This window comes from Falco peregrinus, chromosome 14 (assembly GCF_023634155.1).
Source record: "Falco peregrinus isolate bFalPer1 chromosome 14, bFalPer1.pri, whole genome shotgun sequence".
NCBI classification, from domain to species: Eukaryota; Metazoa; Chordata; class Aves; order Falconiformes; family Falconidae; genus Falco; species Falco peregrinus.
This window is the reverse complement of record NC_073734.1, coordinates 758,700-775,352: the sequence shown is the minus strand read 5'-3', so window position 1 is coordinate 775,352 and position 16,653 is coordinate 758,700. Positions and strand designations below refer to the sequence as shown.

The 16,653-nt window shown below is 53.0% G+C and overlaps 1 pseudogene; it reads right to left on the bottom strand.

Moving 5' to 3' along the window:
- LOC129785683 (hydrocephalus-inducing protein homolog) overlaps positions 1–8,524 on the bottom strand; it is a 67,210-nt pseudogene extending 58,686 nt beyond the window's left edge.
- Between the last annotated feature and the right edge of the window lie 8,129 nt (positions 8,525–16,653).

The following is a 16,653-nucleotide window of genomic DNA, read 5'->3' as shown; positions in this document are numbered from 1 at the left end:
CATTTTAAAGGAAGCAGTGTCCCCTGCAAAGCCTACCTCGGTGGGATTAAGCTCTTATGTCACTTGGGCAGTATGGAGAACTGCCCTAAGCCAACATCATTTTAACCTTCCATACGAATGACGTAAAACAATTTCTCAGTCCCTCCGCAAAGCAAGAGATCATTTCACAAGCATGGGGAGCCAGGCACCACAGGGCATTTCCTCTCTAGTTTGCTACAGCCATGCTGTTTGAGGATAGGACAGGGTGTTCAACTAAGTCTAAGCAGCAAACGGAAGATGAGAGAACAGCTGTGCCCAAAGAGAGCCTGCACCTCTGGCCTGGCGCAGAAACACCAGCTGGCTCAGAGCGACCCCCTCACCTTGCATCACCCACAAAGTCACGCAAAGAACTGTGCCAAGAGGCAGCAGAGTGCTGGTGTAAAGAGTCAGCCTGTCTGTCTGTGTTCCCCTGCAGGGCTTCCTCCCTTCCATGCCAGGTACTAAACCCTTTTGCGTTAACAAGCCTCCAGGTAACACCGCCGCCCCTTCACATCACGGCACAGTGCCAGACTTGCCAGGGCCACAGCACCGATGTTCCAACCTCCGAGCAAAAGCATGGCACACGGGGCAGGGAATAGGTGCCAGCTGACACAGCAACCACAGCCCCATGCACGCAGGCACAGCCACACCAGCGTGACTGCCCAAAGGCTCCAGGCTAACACTCTGCCTGCAGATGCTACCTGCCCCTTCACTCCTGTGTGCGCTCCAGATGCCTCAGTCCTCTGCAGCACACCAGCCTCCTGCTGGTTAAAGACATCTGGAGCTCAGCGTGTCTGGGCCAGGCTGGCTCCCTGCCACGAGCACAGCGCATCTTCTCCCCTAGAATCACAGCTGGAGCACAGGTGGGCAAGTATCCTCAGGGGCAGCACAGCGGCAAGGCTGGAACACAGAGGGTATGAAAAAGCATCACCTTCGCTCCAGCCCAGGGTGAGGCAGGGAACTGGTTGCCAGACGGGAAAGGGGAAAGCTCTCTGGATCTAGCCATTCCCCTAGCGTTTTCCATCATAATTAAGCCCCTAACATCGAGTAGAGAGGTGCGATGGCTAAACACCTTATCAGCACCCCTCCCTGCCATTTCCCTACTGTCCCACGTGCGCCTTCCCCTGAAAACGCCCAGGAAAGCACAGGGAGGGAACGCACAGCTCGTCAGTCCCTGCTGCGGTGGCATCGCATGGTGCTGCCAGCCAGGATGTGACCAGCTGCAGGCTGCCTGACCACAGCCTAGAGCAAACCTCGCAGCACGGCATGGGCTATGACCGGTGTGCAAGAAAAGTGCCGGCTTCAGACAGAACGTTCCGCCGTCTCACTACTGCGGCCAACACGATATGCATTCAAGAAGCAACTCCAGTTTTCAAAGGTGGTGGTCCTCACTCTGATCAGGCTCAGCTTTGGGTCCTCCAAACAACAGGTTTGTATTTATGCAAACAGGCTTTTGTATTTATAATTATCAGAGCAAACCTGTAATTATGCAGCAATAGTCAGATACTAGAAACCAACACCATGAGAGGCCACCCCACCACACAGTGCACTCTTATCCCTGAAGCCAACAGACATGGCATTAAACGTTCCAGCACCAAAGGATAATCACAGTCTGAAGCATAGAAGAGCCTCCAGCCTATGACAGCATCATCTTCACCACAGGAAAAGTTTCCCCCAGCTGCAGATCCAGTGCAATGCCACCGAAACCAGGACAGTGCCTCAAAACCCACAGCAGATGCCCTGTTCTGAACCCAGCCCCGCAGGTTCACCTCCCACTGAAGGCACACACCTCTCGGGACCTCCAGTCTCACCTTGTTCTCATCAGGGGAGAAAACGATGCGGAAAGTCGCAAGCATGCCAGGCAGTACCTTGCGGCACACAGCATGGTGGCTGATCAGCTTGAAATAAGGTGAGCTCTCCAAGATGACCTTCACCAGCCCAGGAACCTGCAGAAAAGAGAGGAAAGTATGATCTTGCAGCTTGTGGAAACAGGGGGAGAAGAGGCCTGGTGATACCACCTTCACAAAGCACTTTTAGCTCTGGAGGTACATACACGTAACACATAAGAGTGAACATTAATCCCTTCTGCCTGGGCAAAACAGCTCGAGGCCAGAGGCAGCAGGGCGATGAAGGAAGGGCCAAGCAGGGAAGACACCAGCAGCACGGCGGTATAATATCTGAATCAAGTCACCCGTGTATTCAATAAGCCCAGAGAATCTGCTGGCTTCTGCCCGTACACATCCAGGCAGACATGCCCCTAGAAGGGGCATGTATTATCTGAACGCCAAACAGTACGTGTTAATCCTGGCGGAAGGAAGAAATTCACTTTAACGTGCTGGGTTTGAGCGGGGCAGTCAAGCTGCGGTGCTACAGTCATGTAGGCAGACCAGCAAGAGGGGACCACAGATACTGTGGCCTTACTGGGAATAAAAGCAGCAAATGAAGAGCAAAAGGAGGAAACACAGGAAGACAAAGAGACAACCCCAGAAACAGAGAGATGGCTGGGGAAAACCAAAGGGAGCTGGAAAGAAGCAAGGGAGAAGCACAATATGCTACAAGGAAAGGCTGATGCAGAGGATGAGAGCCAGCAACCTGGCCAAGTGATGGAAAGCCAGGCGACCCCCCAGGCTGTGCCTATCAACTAGGGGCCTCAAAGGCATTTTCTGCCCCGAGATACATGACTGGCACTGCCTGGCGGTGGTTTCATTATTAAAAGCCAACCTCTGCTCTCCGGAGGCTCCTGCTGCCTGTGACTGTAGCCAGGCAGCTGCCAGCGCAGGCAAGCCAGATCCCTGGGGACCCCTGCCCACCCCCAGCAGTCCCTGCAGGCACCCTGCTGCACGGTTCTGCCCTCTGGGGCACCACCAGCACACAGACAGCACACAGGCATTTCCCTAGCACATAGAGAGCAACCCCTGAGCGCCAAATCTCAAAGTCTGAAGCAGGTGATTTGGACTGGTGGGCAGCTTCACGGATCAACAACAACCCCACATGAGGCTTGGAAAAAATGGAGGCTCACTCTGCGCCACCCACCCAAGCCTGGTAACCCGTGGCCAAGGCAGTCCTGAACTCTCCAAACGCCCTTGGAACCCAGCAATGTCCTGGGGCGGCGAGTTCCAGGAGCCAACTTCACAGTGCAGACAGGCATTTTGGTCACCATGTCCCTTAGAAGGGGAGCACGTGTGGCTCAGACCTTCAGCAAAAGCCACCCAGAACATCTGAGGGTGCTGAGGAACAGCCTGAAAATAGAAAAGCAATTTTACAACACAGGTAAGAGCAGGAAGTATATAGTACAGCACTTCTGTAGTTGCATGATTACAGAGCCTCTATGCGGAATACATTTTGCTGTCAGCTGGATTTTTATGGGGCAGACAACTTCAGGCTACCATGCAGTGTAACTCAGTATGATTCAGGGGAATGTGGGAAACTGGCACGAAAAACTTGAGACGGAGCACAACGTTGCTTTTCTCCAGGACATCGCCAAAAGCCAACCAATTTAGAATGTAACACCCTCGCAGGATTATCCTCTCTGTCTTTCTGTATTTAAAACATACCAAAGATTTTCCTGGAGCTTATCTTACTTTTACACCCATGCTCTCCAGTGGTTGAGCTCTAACTAGCTTCAAAACTACACTGTTTTGGGAAAAAAACCACAGTTCACACATTGCCTCCCCCTTCACAGGGCACGTAAATCCCAAGGTGCAGCTTTACACAGTACAAGTTTATTATCATTTACTGGGAATGGCAGAAATGTTAATGCAGATGATCTTTTCCACTTGAGGAAGCATGAATAGAGCAAATTAACTGTTTGCCTGTTGGCTGGTACTTGGCAAAGATAAACATTTTGAAGTGCTGCATGGATAATGGAGCAGGTGAAGCCAAAGACTCAGTGGGAATGAAGCAGAGAGTAGGAAGAGAGAAAGTGAGGACTGAGGCACATTTTAATCAGGGACGAGGATACCTACAGCAAAGACTGCCCAAAATTCAGCGCAGATCACACCAGTGGCATCCCCCGGGTGCAGGCACACATGCTGCATCTTATCAATGTTCCCAAGTTAAATGCCAGACCAGGAATGGTGCAGTACTCTCCCGGAATAACTGAGGGAGCACACCCGCATCCTTCCTTGCCAAAGGGTCTTCCATTTTCACCCACATCCCTGTCACAACCTGTTATCTCAGGAGATACTTGGACTTGCTGTTCTTCCACCTGCAGTATGCCTCGACAGCTTTTTTTTGTTGTCCACCTGTTTGCCCTCCCCAACAGGGAAATTTGGAAAGGAGGCGAATTCACCGTCTCTTGTGCACACTTCCATCTTCCCATCCCACCCTGCCCTCACGCATACCCCTTCCTCTTCATTACAGAAGAGTATCCTTAATTACACCCCTCTTTCTGACCTGTCTCTACTGCCCGTGCACTTACTGCTACGTATCAAGAGAAACCCCTGCGTGTATGAAAGTGCGCAGGGAGAGAACACCGAGCTCAGCTCCTTTCCTCCCTCCTGCCTTTTCCCACCAGCTTGCCCTTGGCACATGCCTCATTCCAGCAAACGTTTCCCCAGCTGAAGTTCAAAAGGTCCCAATTTCCCTCCTGACAGTGGAACAAAACTGCTGACATTTTTCAACTTTTCCATTCTCAACTTTCTTGGGAAGTCTCAAAATGATCGTTTTTTTCAAGTAAAGGTGGAGACCTTTGAGGGCACTTTACTCCAAACAGGCCGTGGCTCTCCAAAGGGGAAGCAGAGCATCACGTTGTCTCAGGAAAACCTGAGCAGAACCCAATTAAGCTTAGCAGGAGCCTGAAGGGGCACCTAAAGGCCTCCCGCTGCTGCTGCTAAATCAGCCTGCTTCCACTGCTGTTTCAAAACACCTTTCCTGAAGCGCTGTTACCACTAATTATAACTTACTCCAGCATAAAGTGGAGAAGACCCCACCCCGAGCTCTGACAGCCCGTTCAGCTCTCTGTGCAGCTCACCCAGAGGCAGAGGTGCCCTGTGGAAACTGAGATTAACCACGGAGCCACCAGGACGCGGTGCACACTCGAGGGAAAGCACGAGGGCAGGGAAGAACTGTACAGCCCCCAACATTCCCACCCGTGCAGGGCTTCCACGGGGAAAGGTGCTGACCAGAAAAGCTCCTTTCAGCTAGGTACCACCAACACACAGCCAAAACCAGGGGGAGAAACCTCAGCATGGCAAGATTTCCACCGTCTTGCAAAATAAAGGCGGTGAGACGTTTTATTCTGGATGCGCTGTGCTGCAGCAGGCGACTGGCTGTGCTGTGCACCGCACGGATGACACTGCTCTCCAGTTCCAGCACAGGGTTAAACTTCCACATCCCAGCACTTACCTTGTCCACGTTCCTCAGAATCAGTGGCACTTCATAGACCTCATCGGGGACGTAGCTCTGAAATACCACCTCTGATGGGAAAGGCCGGAACAAGCTCTGTTCCAGGGCAACTGCCGAGAACTGGAGATGCAAAAGAGAGCAGAGAGTTTCAGCCGCGGGGAGAAAGACTCATCGGTGAGAGAATACAACACTGGCCTCCAGCGAAGGACAGTCCCTTGGTGAGCACGCCTGCCCAGCTCACGCTAGGGGAACAGAAGCTCACCCACCTGTGTTCTGAGCAGATCAAAAGTTTCTGGGCCACACTAGAGCAGGCTCAAGCGAGCAGCTCTTTTGGCAGGTGTTTCTCCAGGTCGCCTTCTCCAACAGGCAAGGCAGCACTTACCTCCGGCAGAGCCCTGGGCTAACACGGTCACACAGCTCCAGAGCACTCACTGCAAGAGCTGTAAGCACTCGTGGAGCAAGGGAAAGCCAAGAATTTACAGGAGACCCCATGGGAAACAACTTGGGGATCATCTTTACTTTGAGACACAGAGACCGAGCCCAACACATCCTCAAATCTCTTTTTTGACACACAGCCCAGAAACCAGGAAGAAGAGAAGACAGGCCAGAAAGGAACACCGCCGTTAAGAAAGCGACAGATGAGGTGGTAAGTTCCAGGTACTTTCCCAGCATCACTGGGCAATCTGAGTAAAGCTGGACTTGGCATCTCCTTTTCCCACGAGCTTTAAATGGATGCTTCATTATATTCTATTATTGCCATTTTCTTTAATACCACTACAGAAGCAGGTCTGAAAACATACAGAAACAGCAAATGCTTACAGCGCCGAGGCGTTACTTTGAGAAAACTCCTCCCTGCTCTGCCTCCCCCCTTCCAGCTGAACTCTTCACACTCACAAGACACAGGCACGTCTCCTGCTTCTCCACAGGAGTCAGGGTCGTGCTGAAGCCAGCGGCCACAGCACACGGCCAGTTCTGTGTGCGCTCGTCCGAGGCGTTCCCAACCTCACGCGCTGTCTAGGGCAATCCTTAACCAATTTGCTACAGGTCTCTCGCTGGCAGTTTTCCACTCAACAGCCTACCTCAGTCATCTACCCCTTTGGAACGTGTGTTATACTAAGCAGATCTGTAAGAAAAGCAGCTTTAAACACACGTGTAAATAAACATTGATCCAGATAAAGCACACCCACTCCCCTCTGCCCAGGGCCATTCCCCTGTGTACCTGGCAGCCTGAAAAATCTAACACCCTGTACGGGTCCCACTCGTTGTTCCAACCCAAAGCATTCATGCAATTGCTTTAGCTACACCTTGAGTAGTTACCGTAGGCCCTCAGCCCTCAAAGGCCAACGCTGCCACCACTGAGGGCATCCTATGACCCCAAGTGTTCGACAGAGACTACACCAAACCAAGGGCTGGCTATTTCAGCAGGAAGGTGGGAAATTGCAAGCTTGCATCCTTGTGGCCCGCCCCAGCCTTCCCCCAGTATCATGCTTTAGCCGCAGTAGCTCATCTCCAGCAAAAGCCACCAACTTCAACAGAGGTTGTTTATATGGGCTTAGCGCAGGTCAGGACTTCAACATCTCACTGGGGAAAAATGTTTTACCTTTCCCCCAGCAGAAGGAACTCCACACCGGCAGCAGTCTGAAACAACAACAGGACTTAGTCACCAAGGCATTTAGATAAGCTGGAGGCAAGCCTGTCACAAGCACGCGCTCTCTTCAAACGTCACATCAAACAGCAAGGAAAAGGGCAAGAAAAGGCTACCTTACGATGGGAGGCTTCGCTCATGTCTAGAATCTGGATAATCTGGGGTCGACGCATCTCCCGAGTGCTGGCCAGCCTCTGCTTGGTGGTAAGAGACATCTCCTTCAGGAGGGCAGAGGGAGTCAGCTGAAATGCAAAACACCAGCAAGAGCTACAGAACTGCCTTTATTCAGAAAGGCTTTTCTTCTTCAAGAGCCACCGATGAATAATTTGTGATCATAGCCGCTAGGATAGTCCTGGAAGTCCCATAACTACCTGTTGAAATATTTACCATTAGTAAATTAATGATAGAGAGTGCAATACACATGCTCCAAACAAGTAGCTTTGTCCCGTTAGCTTCTCCTTCGTGATTTGATGTGACGTGTTGGGGGTTTTGCTCTTCGGGCATTTGTTTCCTTTCCAGTTTGGCCGGAGTGAGCCAGTGACCTTTGAAAAAGGTTGGGAGGAGTTACCAGAAATCCCTTAACTCCACCCTTGCACAACGCTCACAACCACCACACATGTGGAGATGTCACTGCTGGGTGAGTCAGGAAAGCAGAAAATCAGTGTTGTGCCAAGACTGAGGTGGAGAGGAATGGCTCCAAGTTTTAGTTATCTCTTTTGAATTAGCACTTGTTTTCTCTGTTTGGGCCTCCGAGACCCCTCCACAGAAGTATGCAAAGGTATCTCCTCGACAGAGCTTCAGCACCAGGTCATCTTCAGCCAAGTGAGCTCTGGTCAGCAAAGGGCTGTCTGAGGATGGGGAGGAGGAATTGCCCTGACTCCGCTGCTGTCTGCAGCGCTGGATCTGTGCTCCACACGGGATACGGGACAGAACAACTGTTTTGGAACCTGTTCCATCTGGGACCAGCCATACCTCTCGAAACCTTCAAGCAGAGTTTGAGCAGCCCACCACGTGCCCAGCTGCCTGGAGGGCAGGTATGGTCAGAGCAGCGCTGGCAAGCATCCCGAGGTGACAAAACGTTACTGCCCACACAAAGGGGGCGGAGAGAAGCACACGCTCACGCTTCAGCTATTCCGGTGCAATGCCCGGCACGTTCATTTAAATGGCTCCAGTGGCACATCCAGACACAACTCTGGACCTCCCCTGAAGCAGCACACAGTCCATCCCCTACCGCACCATGGTCACCACCTCCGACAGAAGCATGGCAGCAGAGAGACGGGGAGGTGGTGTCCAGCTTCACAGTGCTGCCAGACAACAGGAGGGGCAGGTAGAGGAAGGACGCGGGGGCAGTTTCCAGCCTTACACAGCTCCTACCTGGCCGCAGCAGGTACTTACAGTTGCAGGCTTCTCTGTCCCTCTGGCTAGCTTCGGCTTACGAGGCACTACCACTTGGCTCGGGAATCTACCAGCCATCCTGGAGGACCCCGTGAACCAGCGGGGCTTTCCAGTGGCCATGCCTCAGTTGACCTGCAAGGAACAGCAACGGGACTTGGAAAACCCAGCATCCCCTTCCATGGCAGACCCAAAGGAGACAGCTGTGTCTCCGGGCTGTGGCTCCTTCATAACTGGAGAGCAGCCGGCATCCCCACCCTGTTTCATAACTAGACCATATTTCAGTGGCAGAGTTAAGACTGATAGAAGTAAAAGCCCAGAACAAACACTCCAAAACAGCCTTTTGCTGTGGGCGCAGTCCCACAAGCCACAAACACACGTCAAAGACTGCTGCCACTTCTCATCTTCTCCCCCTCTTCCATGTATTTTGGAACTATTTGCTGGAATTATTATCCAAATCTCTATTAATACCCAAACTGTCCTTTATTACTCTTTAAAAGTTTTTTGGTGGGAACAATGTCACTTCACTGCTTCATTTTGCAAAAACAGCTGACCCGATGTGACTTTGTGCCTGACCCTACTAAGTGCTCAGACTATTATGAACAACCTTACACCCAGGGATCGCTGCTGCCCCAAGCATCAAAATCAGACTGCTCTCCTACTTTGCAAACCAAACGCCCATCCTTTGTGCAAGGAGCTTGGTGATGTTTTTAACTAAGGGACCATAGAGTTCAACACTCTGATTAACAACTATGGTTTCTCAAAGCTAATTTGGTTAGGTTACAAAACTTATCCAGCAAATATGACTCCTTCCAGGCATGAAATTACCATGCCCAAGAGCCTTTCTCCATGGAGAATGAGGGCCTTATTTTTTTCACTTACTAACACCCAAACTCTAGGCTCCCTACAGGCATGAAAAGCTGTAGCAGCAGAAATAAAAGCATGAAACCATTAAAGTCGCATGAGCAATTAGCTCAAATAGAAATACAACAGATGTGACAGCTTGGCCACTTCAGGCTATCCTAATGGCAGTTCCTCTCAAGCATCCTTATCCTGCAGGCAGCGTGGCTTAACAGGTCCATGGGCCATCCTTCTTCTATCACCAGCCTGCTGACAACCTCCCCATCTGTCTCTCAAAAAGTGGGTGTGCAAGAAAGGGAAAGAAAACACCCCCAGAAAGTGGGTCTCAAGCACCGACAAAAGTCAAAGGTGAGTATGTACAGCATTTACTAAGCACTACTTTGGACGAGAAATCGTTTCCCCTCCCTTTCTGGCTAACTGGACCAAGGAACAGATGGATGTCCCCACCTCTTTTTTTTTCTGGGACTTGAAAGACCAGTGGCCTCAAACCCAGCTCTACCCTAAAATTATTTTACATCCGGACAATAAGTAAAAAATCACAGATCCTACCCCCTCCTGCTTCCTCCTGTTCCACATCGTTTTTCTTCATGTGGACTTGCTGTACACAGCTAGACACCATTCTATGCAAAGACCACCATTCCCTTCCCCTCAAGTTTGACCCACATCCTGCAAACGAGGCAATACTTTCAGCTCATTACTCCCGAAACAGCTACAGCATTGCGCATGTTCACGGTACCAGGCCCTTCATAGTTTCAGGGAACAACAGCGTTGCCATTTCCTTTTGTCCTTGCCGGGAACATGAGAGAACAGCACGGTCCTACGGACACAAGGGCATGCTGCAGCTGGAGCTCGGATTGAAAGCCAGAAATAACTATTCGTTAAGAGAGAAATCTAATGGGGATGATACAACACTAATCTGGGTATCAGTGCTTTATTACTGGGTCTTGAGAGTAACTGGATTATTTCTTTCAATTTTCTAACTATAATTTCACTTCACTTGAAACTAATCCTGCTCATCATGCCCACACCAGTTATTTCCAGAGGGCTTCCAGTCTGCATGCCCCCATACCAGTCCAGCAGCTTCCCCTACCCTCTAGCCCCAGAGTTAGGCACTTCCACAGCCCCACTTCCCTGGAGCCTGCAGGGACCAGCCTCCTGCATTAGGAGGAAAGCAGCAGAACTAAGAAAGCAGCCACATTCTCCTGCGGGGGCAGGACAAAACAGCAACCGCAACACAGCCCACCTCCAGCCACCACCCCTGGCTGCTGCACGGGGAGCTCCATCTTCCCACCTCAGAGAGCCCTTCACCCCCCCCAGAAATTAAGGACAGACTGCAACTGCCCCTCTGCTCCAGGCTCAGGGCACAGACGCCTCGGGCACCTCGACTGTGGGTTCAGAGCATGAACGCCCCAACCCTGGGCAGGGGAACCAGCTGCGCCAGGACACAACAGCTACCATCACCTCAGAAAAGCAATGAGGAAATACACCCGGGGCTGGGGTACAATTCCTGACGTGTCTCAGGAAACCCACATGTGCCAGAGCAGGGTGCCAAGCTCCAGCCTCCTCCCCCACGCTCCCTTTACTCCAGTACCTACTACTATGTACTGCTCTGCTTTTGTGCTGTGCCTCACATGGCTGCCAGGGCAGGGTGAGAAGCAGCAAGAGAATTCCTGCCTGGCACCTTCTCCAGGGGAGCAGCGCTGCACTTTGCCAAGGTGAGGTTTTTTGGCTCTGCATGATTTCAAATGTGAGGGGTCTGTTTTCTCACCACAGAAAGCAGGGAGCAGAAATATTGTGCTGTACCTCACATGGCTGCCAGAGCACGGTGAGAAACAGCAAAACAATTCCTTCCTAGCATCTTCTCCAGGGGAGCAGTGCTGCGCTTTCCCAAGGTGATTTTTTTGTTCTGTGAATGATTCCAAGTATGAGAGGTCAAATTTCTCAGAACAGAATGCATGGAGCAGAACTTTTGTGCTGTTCCTCTCATGGCTGCCAGGGCACGGTGGGAAACAGCAAGAGAATTCCTACCTGGGATCTTCTCACCATGTCCTTGCAGCCACGTCAGGCACAGCAGAAAAGTTCGGCACCCTTCTCTCTGTGGTGAGAAACTGGACGCCTTTACATTGGCAATCATGCAGGGCCCCAAAGAGTCACCTTGGCAAAGTGCTGCACTGTCCCCCTGGAGAAGGTGCCAGGCAGGAATTCTCTTGCTGCTTCTCACCCTGCCCTGGCAGCCATGTGAGGCACAGCACTAAAGTTCTGCTCCCTGCTTTGCGTGGTGATAAAATTGACCCCAAAATTTTGCACTCATGCAGAACCAGAGCTGACCTTGACATAAGTGCAGCACTGTTCCCCCCTGGAGAAGGTGCCAGGGAGGAATTCTCTTGCTGCTTCTCACCCTGCCCTGGCAGCCATGTGAGGCACAGCACAAAAGTGCTGCTCCCTGCTTCCTGTGGTGAGCAAAACTGACCCTTCAAAGCTGCAACCGTTAAGAGCCCAAAAAAGGCACCTTGGGAAAGTGCAGCACTCCTCCCATAAAGAAGGTACCAGGACAAAATTTTCTTGCTGTTCTCACCCTGCCCTGGCAGCCATGCGAGGCACAGCACAAAAGTTCTGCTCCCTGCTTTCTGTGGTGAGAAAATGGAACCAAAGTTTGTGCACTCCTGTAGAGCCAAAAGAAAAAAATATATCTTGGGAAAGTGCAGCACTGCCCCCCTGGAGAAGGTGCCAGGAAGGAATTCTCTTGCTGCTTCTCACCCTGCCCTGGCAGCCATGTGAGGCACAGCACAAAAGTTCTGCTCCCTGCTTCCTGTGGTGAGAAAACTGACCTCTTTTCAGTGGCAATCATGCACAGAAAAAAAATAATCACCTTAAAGCGCAGCGCTGCTTACCTGGAGAAGATGCCAGGCAGGAATTCTCTTGCTGCTTCTCACCCTGCCCTGGCAGCCATGTGAGGCACAGCACAAAAGTTCTGATCTCTGCTTTCTGTGGTGATAAAATTGATCCTTCAGAATTGCAATGGTTAAAAGCCCAAAAAATCACCTTGGGAAAGTACAGCACTCCTCCCATAAAGAAGGTACCAGGAAAAAATTCTCTTGCTGTTCTCTACCCTGCACTTGCAGCCATGTGAGGAACAGCACAAAAGTTCTTCTCCCTGCTTTCTGTGATGAGAAAATGGACCCAAAGTTTTTGCACTCCTGCAGAGCCAAAAGAAAAAATATATCTTGGGAAAGTGCAGCAGTGCTCCCCTGGAGAAGGTGCCAGGCAGGAATTCTCTTGCTGCTTCTCACCCTGCCCTGGCAGCCATGTGAGGCACAGCACAAAAGTTCTGCTCCCCGCTTTCAGTGGTAAGAAATTTGACCCAAGCATTTTGCACTCATGCAGAACCAGAGCTCACCTCAGCAAAGTGCAGCACGGCTCCCTGGAGAAGGTGCCAGGCAGGAATTCTCTTGCTGCTTCTCACCCTGCCCGGGCAGCCATGTGAGGCACAGCAGAAAAGTGCTGCTCCCTGCTTTCTGTGGTGAGAACATTGACCCTTCAGAGTTGCAGTCGTTAAGAGCCAATAAAAATCATCTTGGGAAAGTGCAGCCCTGCCCCCCTGGAGAACATGCCAGAAAGGAATTCTCTTGCTGCTTCTCACCCTGCCCGGGCAGCCATGTGAGTCAGCACTAATGTTCTGCTCCCTGCTTTCTGTGGTGAGAAAATTGACCAAAACCTTCTGCACTCATGCAGAACCAGGGCTCACCTTGTGAAAGTGCAGCGCTGCTCCCCTGGAGAAGGTGCCAGGAAGGAATTCTCTTGCTGCTTCTCACCCTGCCCTGGCAGCCATGTGAGGCACAGCACAAAAGTGCTGCTCCCTGCTTTCTAAAGTCAGCAAAATTGACTGTCCACAGTTGCACTGATGTAGAGATAAGACTTTCTTACTCAAAAGCAAAACCCAGGAAACCACGTACCCCTGGGAACCCCCTTGTCCTTCCGTGTGGCTGGTGACTTCCCATGGCTCTTCCACAAGGCAGGACAGATAACCACGAATTTGGAAGCCCACATTAGTTCAAGTACACTTAGTCCTCTGACAGTCACTACTTATGGGCCAGCGGTCCTCTCACCCCTCCACAGATCTGCCTGTTAGTCCTCTAGCAGTCATTCCCCATGGAGGGACCACAAGTCCTCCACACCTACCCACCAGCTCACCAGAAATGAGTCAGACCACGCCAGAAGTGACACTGCCTGACCTGCAGGAGATCTATTAGACCAGTAACGATGGTTTCAAGACAGAAAAAACACCACCATCCACCAGCACAGCAGAAAAACCACCAGAAGAAACTTCGTACACAAACCAAAGGCACCCATCCGTACTGTACAAAGGAAAAAAAAGCTGAAAAAGGCACTCTCCACAAAAAAAAAACACCACATAGATCACAAGATAAGATAAAAATGCCATAACCCCAGGAACGCAGGGCCAACAAACACAGATTCTGTCCATAACAATAACACACTTTGACACTAACTCGCTTGACCTCTGGCATACCATAACCTTGTTGCCGCCAAACCCCAGCACACTGTAGCCCTAAGGCAACACAAAATGGAACACAAAGTCCCTGGAGATCTCCGCCAGGGCTTTCAGGTGCTCCCTGACCTCAAGTATCACAACCTTCAAGAGAGAACAAGATGGAGGCACCAGGACAACACCGCCATGCGTCTTCACACCCTGGAAAAGGGCCTGAGATAAACGCTCCTGGGCAGAGAGGCTGAGGCACTCGGAGGCTTTGAGCCAGCCCTCCACCACCACAGGGCTTCAGCTCATCATTTCTGTGTCAGAGCCACCAGGCAGGTGGCCCCATCCTCCCTGAGAGACCGCTCAGGGCACCTGTACCCAGCTCCAGGGGGCTGGACACACAGCCTCGGATCCATGGGGGGAGGGGCGCTTTAATCCTGGGAGCAGGATTTCTGACAGTGCCCCTGAGGAGGAAAGCCTCCTCAGGCCTGGAAGCCTGAGAGACATCCCTGCGCTGCTCCACATGTCACCAAAAGCAGGGGCTGAGGAAGGCTGCTTTGGGGCCCGTCGAGGGAACCAGCTCCCCTGGGCTGCTCTGCGGCCACCGGCTGCCGTTGCTGTCGCGCGGGTCTCAGTGCTGCTCTGCAGTCGGCCGTCACCTCCCCGCGGGACACTCCCCAGCGCAGCACACGTCTGCACTGGCTCTCCCTGGGCACAAAGATCACAAGCGAGGGATGGGCTTGGCTTTGCCCCCAGTCCCAGGCTGCCCCCAGAGAGACCTGCCACCCCCGCCCCAGCTGTGCGATGTGGGCACCACGTACAGCTGCAGCTGTGGGTCAGGGCAGCTGTGGGCAGGGGGCAGGCCCCGTGGCGGTGCCCCCGGCGCTGGCAGCAGGCAGAGCTGGGGAGAGCGAGGGGCAGCCCAGGGCAGCCGGCAGCCGGCGGCGGGGCCCGGCAGGGTGCAGCACCCTCAGCAATGCCCGGCTCCTTGCGCCTCGGCCCCAGGGCTGCAGCGCAGGGCTGGCCCCAGCCGGGGCTGGGCTGGGAACAGCCAGGCAGGGCCCCTGGCACCCCGGCACGCACCTGCTCCCTGCGTGGGGCGGCCTGGTCCTTTGCAATCGACCCCGTGGCACCCAGAGAAGAGCCCTGCCCTGGGCCTGAGCCATCGCTGCAGGGATGAGGCCTTCCTCGGCGTCCGTCCCTCAAATCCCTCCCTCCGGCCCCCACGGTCCGTCCCTAAAACACTTCCCCTCGCCCCCGGTCCCTGCTGGCCCTGAAGGCTGGCCACAGCACTTGGTTTCAAGCCTGAGCTGGTCATGTCATGGCTGTTCTGGAATGTGGTACAGTGAAAGGAGAGACTGAAATGGCAAATTTTTCCCCCCAGGGCGGTCAAATGCTGGCAGAGGTTGCCCAAGGAGGTTGTGCAGTCTCTGTCCTTGGGGATCTTCAAAGGCCAAGGGCACACAGTTCTCAGCAACCTGCTCGAGGCGAGCGTGCTGGAGCAGAGGGCTTGGCCCAGAGACCTCCACGGGTCCCTTCCAACCCCCCCTCCTGTGTGGCTCTGTGCTTTGCTTTTCCTCCTAAAGCCCCTCAGCTCAGCCCCAATGCCCGCTGGAAAGGGTGCTGGGGCAAGGGACCATCCCAATCTCCTCCCCGAGGGTCCACCCCAGCACAAGCGCTCCCCACTCCACAAGACCCTATGGCAGACACAGTCAGGAGAGGGAAAAGATTCTTTTATTGTCAACAGCAGCTGCAGGGGCCCAGGAGTCACAGCGGTTCAGCCGGTGAAAATCAGTCGGCACCTGCAACGACAGAGTCAGAAAGCTCTGATAAGCCCCCAGAGGCAGGAAGAGGCAGGATTTGGTTCCCCCCTCTTTGGGGGACGCTGTTTCCGAGGAATTCCTCATGGCCCAGAAGGGACAGCTCTTGCTGGCCTCCACTCGAGGCCGGCTCCGGTGCCTTCTCCCCAGGGGTGATGTCCCTAGGGAGCTGTGCGTGCGCAGGGATGCTGACAGTGCCCCTGTGCCGCGCAGCAGGGCTCGACGGGGAGCCCCCGGGGAGCTGCCGTGGGGCTCATCCCAAACCCTGCTCAGCACCAGCCCTCGCCGGCCCTTGCCAGCCAGCTGGGAAGAGTTAGGGCCGTGTTCAGGGCTGGGAAAGATGGGCAGCAGCGCGTGGTACGCACCTGGCCTTCCTGACATGCTGCACCTTCCTGCATTTTCTCAGGTTTGGGTCCACAAAATCGCTTCCTCTCTTCTCCTTTTTATTTGTGCTTGGCTGTCCCTCTCCTCTGCCCAGGCTTCTTTTCTCTTCCTTTTCCTTGACTTTTCCTTCTCCTGGTGGGAGCCTGCAAACCTTTCCATCCCACAGCGTGATGAGATGGGGAAAGCCCCAAGCCCCTGCAGCGAGCTCTCAGGTCAGGCAAGGGGAGCTCTTCCTACCTGGTTTCCTGGGGCAGGCTGGTCAGTTGTGGCAGGCGTGCCAGGGACTCTGCCGTGCCCTCGGGGGTGCCTGGAGGCAAATCTGGAGGTGCCTAAACCAGAAACTTGGGAGGTAACGGGTGGCAAGTGACAGCCTGGGGTAGTGAGGGCCTGACTGCCAAATTGCTGTATGAGCTCTACAGAGGAGATGCTGGTTTGCATCGTGCACATTTTGCACAGTCCAGCCAACGCAGCCTAGACTTGATGAAGCTGCGACGGAGTAGGATTTGAGCAAAAGCCCTCTCAAGGTGGCAGCTACTCCTTTCTGTCCTATTGTGGGTATTTTGTAGGTATGTTTTGTTTGATGAAGCAGATCATACTTCATGAAGTGCGTTCCAGAAACAGCCTTTCCAGTTTTCCTTAGCACGCACCACTCTGGGGGGAGAGGAGGAACCCCAAAGGCACAAGAGAGCGGC